The sequence below is a fragment of the Pinus tabuliformis genome, chromosome 4_2 (genome assembly GCF_031772625.1).
Source record: "Pinus tabuliformis cultivar Carrire ecotype Pingquan chromosome 4_2, CPIR1, whole genome shotgun sequence".
NCBI classification, from domain to species: Eukaryota; Viridiplantae; Streptophyta; class Pinopsida; order Pinales; family Pinaceae; genus Pinus; species Pinus tabuliformis.
In genome coordinates this window covers 440,280,892-440,299,779 of record NC_142304.1, presented here as the reverse complement: position 1 = coordinate 440,299,779, position 18,888 = coordinate 440,280,892, and the positions used below count along the sequence as shown (strand labels likewise).

General features: G+C 38.7%; 1 protein-coding gene across 6 annotated transcripts in view; it reads left to right on the top strand.

Moving 5' to 3' along the window:
• Positions 1-18,888, top strand: part of LOC149169851 (tobamovirus multiplication protein 1-like) — a 380,857-nt gene that overhangs the window by 88,033 nt on the left and 273,936 nt on the right. The gene's annotated exons all lie outside the window — the stretch shown is intronic.

Below are 18,888 nucleotides of genomic sequence, written 5' to 3'. Positions count from 1 at the left end.
TTCAATTTTCATGTTAGCTCAATATCAATTCCAGATTAGCAATCACATTTAGCATGATAGTAAAATGCAGATAGAACATAAACATAAATCGTAGAAGACAAGCCAAGACAAGAGGACACAAGGTGTGGCGCCAGCTAGGGACAAACCCCAATGTGGGGAAACCCTTGATCAATTCTTCTTATGTTCTTCAATAGTTCAGTAGAGAGAGAGAGAGAGATATAGTACATATACATTAGAAGTCAACACTTTGACTTGTCAAAATAAGAGCAGAGATCTTATCTAAGAAGATGTCACATGAGGTAGCTGATCTGAACGCATGTGATTCCATCACCTTGCTATACCTATCACTGTGTTGCACCATGATGCACCATCATACCATGTCCATCATCACTGTGTTGCACCATCATTGAGTTGTACCTCATCCAACATGCTGCTCTTCATCATCACGCTGCACTATTCATCATGCTGCACTATGCATCATGCTGTGTTGATTTGGGGTAGCATCAGATATGCTCTAGCCACGAAAATTGGTGGAGAGGCTAAGGCACATGAGATCTCCAATACCCAGAAAGAGTTTGGGAAGATTCTAAACAGTTTGGGAGATATTAAAATAATTAATATTTTTAATGGAGTCCCTAACTCTAAACTTAGGGAAAATAAATTATTAATGTGTATTAATATAAAACTGTGTTAGAATGGTCCAAAAGTCATGGATCAAGTCAGATCTAATCTTAGCCGTTGATTTGTCAACGAGAAAAGTATAAGAGGAGGCTTGAGGGTCATTTGGAGAACACACTGAGGGAGACCAGTGAGTTCAATTTTTGGAGCGGGGTTAGTTGAGAAATTGAACCAATGGTCTGGAGAGCAGTCAAGAGGCAGTGAGTACGAAACAGAGAGACGAGAGATCAGCATAGAGGCAGAAGAGGATAGACGCAGGGCTAGAGGAAGCCACGTAGAGGTAGCAGAGACTGCGCAGAGCCAGTAGGGCCTGCGTCATCCACACAGAGGCTGCAGCAGTGACACAGAAGGCCAGAGAGGCTGCACAAAGTATCAACAGGCTAACGCAGAGGGTTTCAGGTCAGGTAGAGGTCAGTAGCGCTGACATTGGGTTCAAAAGAAGTGCTGAAAATTTGTCTATCTGTGGGTAAGCCAGTTTGGCACACTGTTGTACTAGAAAATTGCTGAATAATAAAATCCTCCCTTGGTGCACCGGTTTTCCCACATTGGGCTTTTTCGGAGACATTAGTCCAAAATAACTGTGTCATTGTGTTGATTCTTGTGCATATGTTTGTCTCTGTATTACGGTGTGATATCTGCAGCAGTATTTATCTTAATGTTTATTGAAATAATTTCATGAATAACTTATGGTGAAATAAGTAGGAAAAGTAAATCGGTTGCTGCAGTGATAGAATTTTCACACGCTGCACTATGCATCACTGTGCTGCACCATTCTTCACGCTGCACTATGCTGCACCATTTTTCAGGCTGCACTATGCTGCACCACTATCATACCCATCACTTAGTCTATCTTCAGACCATTTGATTACAATTCAAATTATTTCTGCCTTCATAAGAATCATGTCATATGTATGTTTGCCATACAAATGTTTGCCATCAACAAAGGGTCTGCACATCCGAATTACATCATCGTCATATAAGGTCTGCTATCATAGGTCTGCCATTCGAATGCCATCATATAAAGGTTTGTCATCATCATACAAACCATTCAAGGGCATGTCTTTCATACTAAGATCATCAAAAGGTCCTGTTGACCTCTACTGGTCAACTACCCATGCAGTGCACCCCGTTTTTCTTGACAGAAAGGAGCAGCCCTGATCAGCATGTCCGTGCCATCCTGCCATCATCAGCAACCTGATCTTTTTGATTGTAAACCCAGTCTGCATGTATTAATTGTAAATAATCTTCGCAGACATGGGTCATATATGTAAATTGCCTGGGTGGACCTAACTTTCTGATGGTAATCTACGTCTCAGAAGGTTTTTCGTCTCACCGATCCATGGATCGGCAGAGTTTTCCTTCAAACCTGACCCCAAAGCCGGGATGGATTTTGTCATTAGAACTTTAGGAGAATCCTAGTGTGTTGATCTGCTAGATTATAGTTGTGTCGCAGAACTGGGTGTTTTGTGAGGGTCTGTATTAAGTGGGTTTGTCCCCTTGAGATGTAAATTGTAAAAAGTCATCATGAAATGTGTCTTGAGGGTTGAAAATGTTTTAAATCCCCTCGTGAGTCCTAAGTCCTAGGTCCTAGGTGATGTTTCCAAAGGCTTAGTTCGATGATCCATTTAAAAAATGAAATAAAATAATAAAATAAATAAAAAATTTAAAAATTTAAAAATTTAAAAAATAAAATAAAATAATAAATAATAAAAAATTTTAAAAATTTAATAAAAAATAATAAAAAATTTAAAAATTAAAAATTTTTAAAAATGAAATAAATAAAAAATAATAAAAAATTTAAAAATTTAAAAATTTAATATTTCAAGTGAATAAATCGACGGATGAGATCAAGAGATGTCTTGATCCTCATCAACGGTCGAGATCATTTCTACATGGATCATTCGAACTAGCCGTTGGGATCATTTCCTTTATATAGGGTCTTAGGTGGTCATTTCAGATCATTTTTCTGTGAATCAGATATTGAAGAAGCTCTCTTGTAAATCTGTTTCTGGTTAATAAAAGAAGACTTTGGGGTCCATATCTTGCTGGTGTTACTTTCTTAAAATGCTGTGAGATTGTTTCATTTTTTGCATATGTTATTTTCAGCCGTTAATAATAGCTTTTTTTTGTAGAGTATTGTGAGCACAGGTATCTTGTTCACTTGCTGGGGTTTGGGTGCTGTTAGGGTTTCTAAAGTAATGGCAGGTATCTCCATTACTTCCTGAGATCTAGCAGCATTTTTGCCCTCTTTATTGACAGTTGTTTTGAGCTGTGCAGAAAACATCATTTGAAGGAAATTTTGTGGGCGTTCGGGGAAGTTCTCGGCTGAACGAGCCAACTCCTGCAAGCATTTTTTGTTGAGCCCAGTTGGATTTGATCCTGGGTCTATCATTCGGTTTATTTTTTAAATTTGCATGAGAGATTTTCTGAAGTTCTTCACAGTGAAAATCTGAGTTTTCTGATCTTTAAAATTTTTCTGTGCTTATTGCTGAATCTGGCTGTTAAGGGGCCAAATCTGTACATTAAATCAGCTGATCTAGGGTTTCGAATTTCAAGAGTTTGCTTTGTACAGTTTTTATTAGGGCTTAGGGTTTTTAGGTTAGCTTCTGGCATACTCCATCTTGAGTTCTTTTTCTTCTTGCAGGTTACAGACCCTAGACAAAATCGATAGAAAGTTTTTTCTAGATGCAGCGTTGATCGTTTGCCCATCTGTTTGGCTGGCCGTCGAAGGATCAAGGCCCATAAATCACGCATAGAAAGAAGCATATTTCGTTTCAAGGGTTTTGGCCGTCCTGTCACCCACGTGAAAACTTCCTAGCTGCAAAAAATCTTGAATTTGTGCATTGACTGCATAAAGGAAACGCATTCACTGTATCCAGCATGAAAAGCTTCAAGTGAAAATACGGTTAACCAGTTCTGTTGGGCTCGTGGTCTCGGATTATATGTGATGCTTCAAAATACCCACGCGCCTTAAATCTCAGCCGTCTGGTTGCTGGTTTCAAACAATGTGTAAAGCTTTGACGTGGTGGACATACTGTGAAATCGTCAGACAGCGTGGGCATCAACAAAAATTCGTTGCTACACAAATTTTATTCACACAGACGGTATACTGTATGAAAAGAATTGCTCAGATCCGATCTCAGTCAAAACCATTCCGCTCCAGCTGAAATACACGTCCTCAGGCCTGCAGATCTGTAAGCCGTGTGTGTAAAGGTTTCGAAATCATAAGTTAGCAAACGATTCCCTTCAGAAATGCTGAGCTGCCGACAGAGAATCGACTTTCTAGAAAGTCGAACAGCTGTTCATGGTTTCCGCATTCAGTTTCTTTGTTTCAGAACGAGGTCTCGATTTACTAAGGGCGTGACTGTGTATACGGGCAAGATATTTGCAAGCAAATCCATCCACGCTGCCGCAGCATAAAAAAGACGCACGTAACCTCATTGCCCAGCGTACTTCTGTCTCCACGCGCTCATTCTCACGCTGCTGTGAACCTGCGTTTGGCGTTTTCCAAAAGCCTGCATCCACATCTCCCGCAGAGGTATGCTGTTGTCGTTCACGGGCCAGGTAACGTCTATCATAAGCCTGCGTTTTTTTTTTTTTTTATAATTTTGATTTTTTTTGTATATACAGCGTAACTGTAGTTTAGGGCTCCGATTCATATTTGCGTTTTCGTTTTTTGTTTAGATTTTGGTTTAGCGTAAGTTTTAAGTTTTAGATTTATCTAGAGTTTAGAGTTACGTGTAGATTTAGTTTTTCATAGATTTTAATTTTATTTTTTTTAGATTATAGAATTAGAATTAGATTTAATTCTGTTTCTTTTTAAAAAACATATATAAAAAAAAGTGTGATGTTTTGATTGTTTTAGCCTTAGTTTTATTTTATTTTATTTTAACCCTTTTTTTTTAATTTTTCATTTTCATAATATATAAAAAATAAAAAAAAATAAATTTTTTTTTTTTAGGGTTTTAGTTTAGATTTAGAATTTTTGTTTTAGTATAAAAAAAAAAATTCGAAAAAAAGTATAAAAAATAAAATATTTCGGTGGAAAATTATTTTTGCCAGATCCAGTCATTTTCGGGATTTATCATCTTTCATGCTGAGATCTAAATTTTCAAGTTGAGATGCGAAATTGATATTTGGTTAATGGTTTATGATTCGTGATGGTTTAAAGCATTCATCTTTCAAAATTTTCAGTTACTGGATATCATTTTAAGAGCATTGTGATTTAGCTGATGGTAGATGATTGCTGTTCATCATTCAACAAGTAATCGTTTTAATAACAATCTCTTAAGGCACTGGTCTGCTAAATTAATCAAATCCATTTTAGTGTTTTTTATATCGTATCTCGTGTCTCCCAACCAACTGGTCGACAGTTGGTCTCATCATCTCACAGGGACTACCCCCCTTAGCCGCGGGAGACAGGCTTAAACGGAGGGATCGGGGATCAGAGTGACAGCCCCCGGTCTGAGCGTTGTCGTGTCAATCCGTGCGACAACATTTTTTGGCGCCGTTGCCGGGGAAATTGTTTTCTCGGCGTTTCATCATCTTTTCATCATTCATCGTTCATCTGTCTATCATTCGTTTGAGCCGGCAACGCCAACATTTTTTGGCGCCGTTGCCGGGGATAGAGTTTTTCTGTCCTTGGTGTTTCAACATCTTTTCATCTTCTCATCTCTCATCTCTCAGTTGAGCTGGCAGATTCAATATTTTTGGCATCTTTTCATCCCATATCGGCAGCATCTCTTTGGTTTGTTTCTTGTTTGGGTGGCGACTCCATTTTCTCATTTTTCCCAGACAAGAAGCCTCCCGCATATCTGCTTGTGGTTACTTTTTGGATCCTAGAATCAGATTCATTGTTCAAGTGGCGACTCCACTTCTTGCATCTTTTGATTTTCTTGAGCAGAGATCTAGTTCTATCATCTTTTTAATCCCTTATCATTCATCATGGATTATTCATTTAAGCCATGTCGTTTTACTGAACGTCTCCATGATTTTCCGGAAGATGCCATTCCTAAGTTACCTATTTTCTCGGATGGTGATCCAATCGCTGTTAGAAGGCATATAGTCTTGTTTACTCGCATCATGATCATATACTGTAGATCCCCTCAGTTTAATCATGAAGATATCAAAATGCGCCTATTTGTCCTTTCTTTAGAAGATGATGCTTTGAATTGGTTTAACAATTTTCCGAAGGAATCTTTCACTTCTTTAGAAGACATTGTCGATGCTTTTAAAAATAGATATGGTTATCGAAACAGCTTGCCTTCTGCCCCTAAAATTGTGCAACAGAATGAAAATAATTTGATAAGCGGTCCAGCTGAAAGATCCCAAGACGATTCATCATGTCAGAATGTGTCATCCACCGGAAATATTGCAGATCAAGTTCATGATAGTGAAAAATCAGGGACAAATGACAATGAAAGGGAAGAGCAAAAACAAATTTTACGAGATCTAATGATGCTGGTGAGAAATATGGAAATCAATCAAACTAATTATGTCAATGATGTGAAAACTTTATGCACCCACCTGGAAAAATGTAATAGGGAGATTGAGGTCACGCAAAATTAGCATGCTAAAGAAATTGAGGCCATGAAAACTAAATATGAAACAGAAATTGGAAACATGCATAGCAAGATGTCAGTCTTAGAGGAAAATATGGTGACCATGAAAGCTGATCATGATAGGGAAATTGACTCTATGCAAAATAAGTTATTCACTATGGATGAGGAAATTACTATCATGACATTCAATCATAATAATCAGTTGGCTGACATGCAAGCGAATCACAGAGAAGAAATAAATTCCATACAGCATTGCTTGATGAACATAAAGGAAGGAAATGTTAAAGTAATAAAAGATATGCAAGAACACCATGCCAGACAAATTAGCGCTATAAAGGTTGAGCACTCTAGTCAGATGGATGCCATTAAAATACAAGTTCAAAGGTTTCAGCAACTGGCAGAGGATAAGAGAAACCAGCAAACATCAACAGATCAGGAGTCTTCTCATTTGCTGCAACAAGCTCCATCTTATTATGAGGAGGTTATTGATTCGATTGAAAGATGGTTAATTGAAGGTGATCCGGATAGACTTAAGAATGATAAAGATCAGATGCAGGATAAAGAAAGACATATCACGCATTCTTCATCTGATAGTTTTGAAATAGAAAGTTCCAGGTCATCAATAATTCAACCTGCCAGAAAGAAGAAGCGCAAAAGAAAGAAAATGAGACGAAGATTTGATGCATCAGACGGCCGTGAGCAGCTTGATTTTCGGATAGGAAAGAGTCCTACCATATGCAAAATTGGACATGGCACATCCGACAAGCAGCCGACAGATTTGCCTGAAAGCAGGCAAATGCTCAGTATGCACTATATTGAACACATCTGATGCCATAGGGCATCCTTTGTATCGTATTTCTAACCCTACTCCTTGTTTTTCCGCATTTCTTGTTTCTGTTTTAGATAGTTCAATAAATGAAGAGCTTTTATCTTTCCTGTGCTTAATGTTATATGATGATTTTTGGATGGACGCTACTTATTTTTTGTGTTGTATGGATGCAGATTCTAGATTCTCACATTCCTGCAAGCAGCAACGTGTCCCCAAGTAGAGCCAGATGTTGACCTCTACTGGTCAACTACCCATGCAGTGCACCCCGTTTTTCTTGACAGAAAGGAGCAGCACCTGATCAGCATGTCCGTGCCATCCTGCCATCATCAACAACCTGATCTTTTTGATTGTAAACCCAGTCTGCATGTATTAATTGTAAATAATCTTAGCAGACATGAGTCATATATGTAAATTGCCTGGGTGGACCTAACTTTCTGATGGTAATCTACGTCCCGGAAGGTTTTTCGTCTCACCGATCCATGGATCGGCAGAGTTTTCCTTCAAACCTGACCCCAAAGCCGGGATGGATTTTGTCATTAGAACTTTAGGAGAATCCTAGTGTGTTGATCTGCTAGATTATAGTTGTGTCGCAGAACTGGGTGTTTTGTGAGGGTCTGTATTAAGTGGGTTTGTCCCCTTGAGATGTAAATTGTAAAAAGTCATCATGAAATGTGTCTTGAGGGTTGAAAATGTTTTAAATCCCCTCGTGAGTCCTAAGTCCTAGGTCCTAGGTGATGTTTCCAAAGGCTTAGTTCGATGATCCATTTAAAAAATGAAATAAAATAATAAAATAAATAAAAAATTTAAAAATTAAAAAATTTAAAAAATAAAATAAAATAATAAATAATAAATTTTTTTAAAAATTTAATAAAAAATAATAAAAAATTTAAAAATTTAAAAATTTTAAAAATGAAATAAATAAAAAATAATAAAAAATTTAAAAATTTAAAAAATAATAATATTTTAAGTGAATAAATCGACGGATGAGATCAAGAGATGTCTTGATCCTCATCAACGGTCGAGATCATTTCTACATGGATCATTCGAACTAGCCGTTGGGATCATTTCCTTTATATAGGGTCTTAGGTGGTCATTTCAGATCATTTTTCTGAGTCAGATACTGAAGAAGCTCTCTTGTAAATCTGTTTCTGGTTAATAAAAGAAGACTTTGGGGTCCATATCTTGCTGGTGTTACTCTCTTAAAATGCTGTGAGATTGTTTCATTTTCTGCATATGTTATTTTCAGCCGTTAATAATAGCTTTTTTTTGTAGAGTATTGTGAGCACAGGTATCTTGTTCACTTGCTGGGGTTTGGGTGCTGTTAGGGTTTCTAAAGTAATGGCAGGTATCTCCATTACTTCCTGAGATCTAGCAGCATTTTTGCACTTTTTATTGACAGTTGTTTTGAGCTGTGCAGAAAACATCATTTGAAGGAAATTTTGTGGGCGTTCGGGGAAGTTCTCGGCTGAACGAGCCAACTCCCGCAAGCATTTTTTGTTGAGCCCAGTTGGATTTGATCCTGGGTCTATCATTCGGTTTATTTTTTAAATTTGCATGAGAGATTTTCTGAAGTTCTTCACAGTGAAAATCTGAGTTTTCTGATCTTTAAAATTTTTCTGTGCTTATTGCTGAATCTGGCTGTTAAGGGGCCAAATCTGTACATTAAATCAGCTGATCTAGGGTTTCAAATTTCAAGAGTTTGCTTTGTACAATTTTTATTAGGGCTTATGGTTTTTAGGTTAGCTTCTGGCATACTCCATCTTGAGTTCTTTTTCTTCTTGCAGGTTACAGACCCTAGACAAAATCGATAGAAAGTTTTCTCTAGATGCAACGTTGATCGTTTGCCCATCTGTTTGGCTGGCCGTCGAAGGATCAAGGCCCAGAAATCACGCATAGAAAGAAGCATATTTCGTTTCAAGGGTTTTGGCCGTCCTGTCACCCACGTGAAAACTTCCTAGCTGCAAAAAATCTTGAATTTGTGCATTGACTGCATAAAGGAAATGCATTCACTGTATCCAGCATGAAAAGCTTCAAGTGAAAATACGGTTAACCAGTTCTGTTGGGCTCGTGGTCCCGGATTATATGCGATGCTTCAAAATACCCATGCGCCTTAAATCTCAGTCGTCTGGTTGTTGGTTTCAAACAATGTGTAAAGCTTTGACGTGGTGGACATACTGTGAAATCGTCAGACAGCGTGGGCATCAACAAAAATTCGTTGCTACACAAATTTTATTCACACAGACGGTATACTGTATGAAAAGAATTGCTCAGGTCCGATCTCAGTCAAAACCATTCCGCTCCAGCTGAAATACACGTCCTCAGGCCTGCAGATCTGTAAGCCGTGTGCGTAAAGGTTTCGAAATCATAAGTTAGCAAACGATTCCCTTCAGAAATGCTGAGCTGCCGACAGAGAATCGACTTTCTAGAAAGCCGAACAGCTGTTCATGGTTTCCGCATTCAGTTTCTTTGTTTCAGAACGATGTCTCGATTTACTAAGGGCGTGACTGTGTATACGGGCAAGATATTTGCAAGCAAATCCATCCACGCTGCCACAGCATAAAAAAGACGCATGTAACCTCATTGCCCAGCGTACTTCTGTCTCCACGCGCTCATTCTCATGCTGCTGTGAACCTGTGTTTGGCGTTTTCCAAAAGCTTGCATCCACATCTCCGGCAGAGGTATGCTGTTGTAGTTCACGGGCTAGGTAACGTCTATCATAAGCCTGCGTTTTTTTTTTTTTTTTTATAATTTTGATTTTTTTGTATATACAGCGTAATTGTAGTTTAGGGCTCCGATTCATATTTGCGTTTTCGTTTTTTGTTTAGATTTTGGTTTAGCGTAAGTTTTAAGTTTTAGATTTATCTAGAGTTTAGAGTTACGTGTAGATTTAGTTTTTCATAGATTTTAATTTTATTTTTTTTAGATTATAGAATTAGAATTAGATTTAATTCTGTTTCTTTTTAAAAAACATATATAAAAAAAAGTGTGATGTTTTGATTGTTTTAGCCTTAGTTTTATTTTATTTTATTTTAACCCTTTTTTTTTTTTTAATTTTTCATTTTCATAATATATAAAAAATAATTTTTTTTTTTTTTTTTTTTTAGGGTTTTAGTTTAGATTTAGAATTTTTGTTTTAGTATAAAAAAAAATTCGAAAAAAAGTATAAAAAATAAAATATTTCGGTGGAAAATTATTTTTGCCAGATCCAGTCATTTTCGAGATTTATCATCTTTCATGCTGAGATCTAAATTTTCAAGTTGAGATGCGAAATTGATATTTGGTTAATGGTTTATGATTCGTGATGGTTTAAAGCATTCATCTTTCAAAATTTTCAGTTACTGGATATCATTTTAAGAGCGTTGTGATTTAGCTGATGGTAGATGATTGCTATTCATCATTCAACAAGTAATCGTTTTAATAACAATCTCTTAAGGCACTGGTCTGCTAAATTAATCAAATCCATTTTAGTGCTTTTTATATCGTATCTCGTGTCTCCCAACCAACTGGTCGACAGTTGGTCTCATCATCTCACAGGGACTACCCCCCTTAGCCGCAGGAGACAGGCTTAAACGGAGGGATCGGGGATCAGAGTGACAGCCCCCGGTCTGAGCGTTGTCGTGTCAATCCATGCGACAACAGGTCCAATAAATTTGGTTTGCCATGCGAATATGTATGGCCATAAAATCATGGATGTGAGACAAGCTAAATCTGGTCTTCCATGCGAATACGTATGGCCATAAAATCATGGATGTGAGACAAGCTAAATTTGGTCTTCCATGTGAATACGTATGGCCACAAAATCATGTATGTGAGCCAAGGTAAATCTGGTCTGCCATGCGAATATGTATGGCGGCCTATGGCCATAAAATCATGTATGTGAGCCGAGGTATATTTGGTCTGCCATGCGAATATGTATGGCCATAAAATCATGTATGTGAGCTAAGGTAAATCTGGTCTGCCATGTGAATATGCAACCTTATACAAACATGCATAAGATCCATCCCAAATCTTGGTTTGCCATGCGAGGCTATGGAGCCATGAAAACATACATAAGGATTATACCAAATCTGATTTATCATGAGTAGGAAATACATCCAAATCTAGTTTGCCACGCGACTATATCAAGCCATAGAATTTTACATACGAATCCATCGAAGTCTAGTATAAGGATCATGCCAAGACTGTCTGCCTTGCAAGAATAGAGACCATAGAAATATGGATAAGAACAAAAAACCTGTTTGCCATGTGAAGATATATGAGACCTCAGACTTACAAGATATCCAAATTCTTTCATGACTGGTTGCAAGATTCCTCCTTTGATTGTGTTAAGGACTTGCTTCATTTACTGAAAAGTAGGGCAGTGTAGGATCTACAAGTGTCAAGATGACCCTTTTTCTTCCACGGCTAGGGCACTTCATGGCAGCGTATATCCTAGAGCACTCCCTCTAGATTTCTTCTTCATCAAACCCAAAATAGAATGAAGAGAGATCACAAGAGTGTGTGTGCAAATGACTAGCAAGCCACCTCTTTTTATACTAAAACGTTGAGCACATGTGGGGGCAATGTGGTTGCTAGCCGACCTTGACGAATTGTCCCATAACACAAATAAATTCATATCTCCATGAATACATGTCAAAATCGGATGATCTTTAGATCAATCCTACTCCTCTCGACGAGAGGAATCCAAGAAAAATATCAGTTGCCATGAATACATGGAGTTTGGCCCTAGTTGCCAATTTTAACAGAAAAGGTCCTTACTCCTTCTCAAACATAGAGGAGATTTCGTACTCCCTCTCAATCAGGGAGACATCATTGTAATCCTTAGCTAGTCTCATACTTCATCAATGCATCAACTACTTGTTCCTCCGTGGAGATATAAGTGGTAGGTGCAAGGGCTCCTATTTCACATTACATCATATCTGAGCTTCGACCTTATTTGACATTTCATCTTCATGACAGGGCTTCTTGGCACCTAATAGCATCACATCATGTCAACTTTCATCTTTTATGGATCTCGTCAATCCTCATACAACTATATCATCTATTGTTTTATCTGTCTTCTTCAAGGGGCTGAGCTTTCTCACCGTTGCTAGCGTGTGACTTCTTCCTTCATAACAAAGTTTCGACTCATAAGTCATATAAGCTTTCCAATATCAATTATGTTCTCATGCTTATCCAAGCCATCAATAGTGCTATTCACACAATTCATGTGTTGCATGATCAAGTGAAGCAGCTGTAGGTACATCAATATCATCCAACAAAATATCTCAACTGCTATCTTTCTAGCCTCTGCATATAGTTATGCAATATGCTTTTCCAGGGAGCCAAATCATATCTCAAACAAACCATCAATATTAGTCTTGCCAAATCATAATGGCCTCAAATTTTGCTACTCGCTCCCTCTAAAGTCAAGATTCCTTTGCATATTCTGTCTTCATATTGCAACAATGTTTTGCTTCATCTTTCAATCATCAATGTGTTCCTGGAATGTACTCATTAGCTGGAAGCTTCAATATCATTAGAGTTCCTACAACTCCCTCTTTCCATCATGCTCATCATTATCAAGGAGTCATCATCAAGCACGAGTCTTGCTTTACTTTGTTCTTTGATTCTTCTCATCTCGCTTCCACAATTTTGACAACCTTCATTATGTGCTTGCAATTCTCACCAACAAGTACAACCAAGCAAAATATACAAAGACGAGCATGGTTTCAAACCTGTCAATCTAGGGTTTTCATGATTTCTCAAAACTATACTGCTAGGGTTCTAGTTACAAACCCTAGATGTTCGTTGACTAAACCCTTATTAGGGTTTTTACTTTCATGTCCAAGGGTTTTGAATTCAAGCCTAAATGATGGAGTGACAATCATATACTATTGGCTGACAAAATCATTGAAGTATTTGTCTTGAGTTCCTGCAACCTTACTTTTAGGGTTTTGATGATGTCCTTGATAATTGTACTTGTCATAAGCTTTACAATCCCTAGCCATATGTCCAAAATTAGTACATGAAAAACAATAACCATTAAATAGATTAGCACTTGGATGAGTTATCTTGTTTGGATGATCTTCTGTATTCATTCTTTCTTGGAGGAGGTGCAACCTCTTGTTGATCCTTGTCCTTGAATCCTTCAACATTACTCTTGGAGCCACAACATTTTTAAACTTCTTTTGTCCTTCATTTTGATTTGGCCTTTTGACGGATCCTCTTGTCAGTCTTCTCATCAATCTTGTTCTTGGAGGCTTGTATATTCATTGCGTGGGGCTGTACCTGTTTCTTTTTTCTTCATCTTCAATTTAGCCATGTTGTTATTCTTCCTTTTGTCTTCCAACAATTCTCCTTCCTGAGCTTATCTATTTCAAATAGGGAAACATCAAGTTCTCCTTACATTTGATCATATCTTCTTGAAACCAACTTTTCAAGATTTTCCTTCTTTTTTCTGCTTATTCTACTTGTAGCTTCAGAAGAGTGACCTTTTCTACTTCTCTGTTAAGAATTTGTATTTGTTCCCTTTACCTTTCATTTTCCTTCCTGAGCCTGCTAATTTCTGCTGTAGATTCATCTAGTCCCTTTTGTTTTTGATCAGTTTCAGATATGTATCTTTGATCAGATTCCTTTAATTTGTTGCTTAGAGGGAGAAACAACACAATTTTTCCAGGGACTGCGTAGACCCTAGCCAGGTAGTGCGAATGACAGAGCAAAAATTCGATTTCTAGTTGCAGCAGGTAGGAAAAGTTAGGATTTTCTCAGAGAAGGACTCCAACAGGCAGAGGTAGAGGCAGGAAGTATTTCCAGAGGGTAGTGTAGCAAAATCGTTGGTTAGATTCGAGCGGAAGAGGAAGAGAAATAGCACACACAGAGGGAGGAATTTCCAAATTTTCCTAGAGGGTTTCCAGTTCCAGTTTCTGGAGGAGATCCATAATTTTCCAGTTGCAGAAGGTTGTATGAGTTTTCTAGACTAGCCAGTTTGAGTTGCTGGGGCTACAATTTGTGTGCCAGTTTTCAAAAAAGGACATTCAGAAGGGCTGAGCGAGTAGTCGTTGACAATAGTTGAAGGCAAAGCGAGGTAGATAGAGCAGTTCTGTACATTCCAGAAGGGAGTGCGAGTTTCAGAACAGGCAACCGAGCAGGAAAACATGAGGAGATTCCAACTTATTTTTTCCAGTTTTTGAGTTTCCCAGATTTTGCAACTTTAGAGAGATGATCATATGAGATTGCCAGAGGAGGCTGTGCGGGTTAAGCCAAAATGCAGATCTGGGTAGCAGATCGACTTCCAGTTGCCGGAGATAGGTGCCAGAGGAAGTATGAGTTATCCAGTGCGAGTTGCAAAGCAAAGGGTCTCAGCTAGGAACTAGACTTGAAAGGAGATAGTTGGGCACCAGATCTAGGAGCTGGAGGAGTATGAGACTCTAGTGTGCCAGATGGGCAGGGTCCAACATAGTTGCAACAAGGAGATCAGTCAAATCAGTTCCAGATTGTTGCAGCAGGACCATCACCCTCGCTACAGGGGCCCACAATATCATAGTAGCGGGTTCAGTGTTAGCAGACACAATCTGTCATTAGACAGTGGCAAATCTAGTTGCAGTCAGTACTTGGGAGACAGTTGCAGAGCTAGATGTAGTGACACAAGCAGCGCGAATTTTGCCCAGTTGTAGTATGTAGGTGCGGTTCCAGCCAAGAGATTCCTAACACAGAACTACACAGTCCAGTTTCCAGTGTAGGATGACAGTGCGAGTTGCCAGGAGGGAGCAAAGAGATTTCCCATTGGGAGATCGAAACTCAGAGGGAGTCTAGCTTCAGAAGGAGCAACCGTATGGAAGTTAGCCCTTCAATATTTGGGGAGACCAGACTCATAGCAGAGCAGAAGCAACAACAATATGAGTAGATCAAATTTTGTTATGTTCTCAGCTATAACTCCAGGAGTGAAGTGGGGCGATATGGAGTTAGTGTTGAAGTTTCTAAGTCTACCAGTTAGAAACCCTCCATGCACTTTACTGATTTATTCCTACCTACTTGTTTTGTTAATTAACAAGTTATTTACCATGTAAATACTGAAAATAAATACAAGTGCATGCCCAACATATTACAGATCATCAACTGAAGGAAACAGAAACAAGCACACAAATGACACCATTATTTTTGGGCTAATGTCCTCGGAAAAGCCTAATGCGGGAAACCCGGTGCAACTATTTGAGGGTTTTATTATTAACCATCTCTTTTCTGAGTACACTGGGTGCCAAACTGGCTAACCCGACAAAGGTAAAAAATCTAGTAGCAATACCTCTCTTCAGAAACAGGTATTAGGAACGCCTGCTCTACGAAACCCCTCTCCAGCACAATTTGAAGCCCAGCGTCAGCCCTGCTGGCTTTTGCGTCAACCTAAAACCCTTTGCGTCAGCCTACTGAGGCTCTGCGCAACATCTCTGGCTCATTGCGTCACTCTTGCAGCCTCTACGTGGATGACGCAGGCCCTTTTGGCTCTGCGTAGTCTCTGCTGCCTCTGCGTGGCTCCCTCTGGCTCTGCGTCTGCCTCTCTCTGCTTCTGTGCTGGTCTCTCGACATTGTCCCTACCTCTCTGCCTCGTACTCACTGCCCCTCGTTGCAACTGATCACTAATTCTATCTCTCTTAGCAAACCCCGCTCTAGAGAATAGAATGATCGGTCACTCTGGTGTCTTCTCCAAGTGACCCGCAAGCCTCCTCTTATACTTTTCTCGTTGACACATCAACGACCGAGATTAAGTCCCTAATCAACAGCTAAGATTAGATCTGGCTTGATCCATGACTTTTGGACCATTCTAACACAGTTTTATATTAATTCACATTAATATTTTAATTTCCCTAAGTTTAGACTTAGGGACTCCATTAAAAATATTAATTATTTTAATATCTCCCAAACTGTTTAGAATCTGCCCAAACCTTTTTTGGGTATTGGAGATCTCATGTGCCTTAGCCTCTCCGCCAATTTTCGTGGTTAGAGCACATCCGATGCTACCCCAAATCAATAGTTATAGTCCCGGAGAGTTGCAGACATGGGCAAGGTCCTTGAGGAGGTCCACCTCATGGATCATTACCTAGCAATGTGGGCCCACAATATTCAACAATAGGATGGATCAGTGGCAGTTGATGCAGTTAGTACCAAAGTGACAATTGCAGACTAGTAGCAGTCAGATGCTGAGGAACGCAGTGCAGTGTTGGCCGTAGAGTAGGTGGCTCAATAACAGAGTCAATAGCAACGAAGATTCTTCAGTGATAGTGTAGATGCTAGTCGCAGTCAGAGACTCGAGAGACAGATGCATCATACTGAACACAGTTGATTCAGTTTTTTGGATGCTTCTCAGTTGCAGTTGCAACAACAACAAATGAGAGGGAGTTGCAGTGTTGGCAACAATACAGTAGTGTCGACAGCAACACAGATGCAACATCGGAGTTTCGTAATAGTTGGTGGGCAGCACTAGCCAGACATCAACATCGTGATAGGAGGTGATACAGTGACAGGGTGTTATGATAGGATGTGCAGCACTAGATAATAGAGAGAAGATAGTCTTCGCTAAGAGGGAGTGTTAGTTTCTATAGCATCGAATGTGTTCTATCCACAAAATTTGGTGGAGAGGCTAGAATACATGAGATCTCCAAAAACCCAGAAATCGTTTATGGAAATTCCACCTAGAGATGACTTAATTAGATTATTAACCAATTTTTAATGTTTCCTAAGTCTAAACTTAGGAAAACTGGTTAATTAATCAGAATTAATTAAGTCAATGTGAGAATTCTCTAGAAACTCACATAGATCGATCCAGAAATGATCTGAGTCATCGATTAAGATTTAATCTTGGTCATTGGAGTCCCAACAGGAAGATATAAGAAGGGATTGATGTGGTGATGGAGAACACACCAGAGTCACTTAGAGAATTCGATTTTCCAGAGTAGTAGCAGTCAGTTGCTGGAGAGTTCGAGCTTCAGTGAGAAGCAAAGACAGTGAAAGGCAGACACAGTGATCCAGAGGGAGTTTTTCTAGATCCCACGAGGCAACAACAAGAAGGCCAAGTTATTCCTAGTGAGGCAGATCAGAGGACTGTGCAGTTGCTTTAGAAAAGCAATTCGATTTGGGTGGAGGAAAAAATCAATTAAGCTTCCAGAGGTCGGGAAAGTCTTCCAGAGGGCCGAAGAATCAGTTTCCTTATCAGAGACAAGCAGAACGACTTCATTGGAGGCAATTCCAAGCTTAGATGTCTAAGGGTCTGTGCAATCACTGTGCAGAGGCTGACGCAGAGGGTCCAGGAGGACAAATTTTGTGAAGGCAAGTTGTGCGGGGGTTGCTTTTGGAAGAAAGGAAATTCCTTTAAATAATTTTGGCTAGATTTTCTTGTTGTTTGGATTGCCAGTTGAGCATCCATAGATTGTACTCAGATTTCACTACTGCATAATAATAAGACCCTCAGCGTCTTCATCGATTTTCTCAAGTTGGGTTTTTTCTGGGGACAAATGTCCAAAAATAACGGTGCCATATTTATTTTGTGTGTGTCAGTATTTTCTTAGTTTCCAGTGATATTTTTCTTCTGTAGTTTATTTGTGAAAATTGCAGTAAAGAATTATTCGTTGTTTGTGTGGGAAAATAAATTGTTAAATTAAATTAACAATTAGGAGAATAATTTCCAGTTATTGCAATAGATGAAATTTTCACATATGAGAGTCTGCTTGAGTTGAAGCGTGATCATCATCATCTTTGTCTTGACCAACATGATCTAGACCTCCATGAAGATTTTTAATTCTCTCCCAAAGATGTTTGGTAGATGAAAATTGTCCTATATTGGATTTCATAGAATTTGGCAACGCACTTAAGATGATACTCATGGCTTTAGAATTGTATTTTCTTGATTTTTCATTAGAGATGTCTCCAGAAACAACAATCTCCCATACGTCATATCCAATAGCTTGCAGATAGATTTCCATTCTATCTTTCCAAAATATAAAACTTAATTCATTGAACATAGGAATTGGACCAACTTGTCTCTCTTCATCAATGGTAATAGGATCTGAAACTATTCCAATACCTGGAACTTGCTTTGATTCCTTTGAATGTTTAGCGGCTCGCTTCTTTGATTTTCCCATCTCTACACTCTGAGATCTGCCTTCTAGCTATTAAATTGCTACTAAAGGAACCTACTCTGATACCAATTGTTGGAAATACAGAGAGGAGGGGTGAATCTGTATTTCTTAGCAATTAGTATATTTTTAATTTTCACATAGCATTAATTGTTATTAGCATCAGATAAACATGAACATTCATCAACACATTCAACAATGCATAATAGTAGAGACAGTAGACACAAATATTTTTAGGTGGAAACCCCTCCGGGACAAAAACCATCGAATGCTTCTTAATATTTGTCTTTAAAAGGATTTACATAAAGTTTTAAGCTCCAACTGAAGGAGGCTTTACCCCCCTAATTTACAGGCTCCAACATGTAGGATGCTCCCACGCCCTGTTTACCAACATAGATTTGAGGTGAAACATAGATTGACTGAGCTATTGAATCAACGCACAAGAAAACTTCAGCGCACAGAAATAGATTAACACCTTTGCCTTGAAGCCCAAAGATTGCAATGACTTTAGGATAGCTTCATCGAATACAAGTCACAACCATGCCTTTAGACCAAGGCTGAGAACTATGACAAGATGCCAAGTTAGAAGATCGGTCATGGTATCTTGCCGTTGGGAAGCTCTTCTTTATTGACAGTTCCATGAATCGTTCTGCATCTATCAACATAATCAACATAATTTACTTTAATTACGCTACTTAGTCCAATGATTACAACT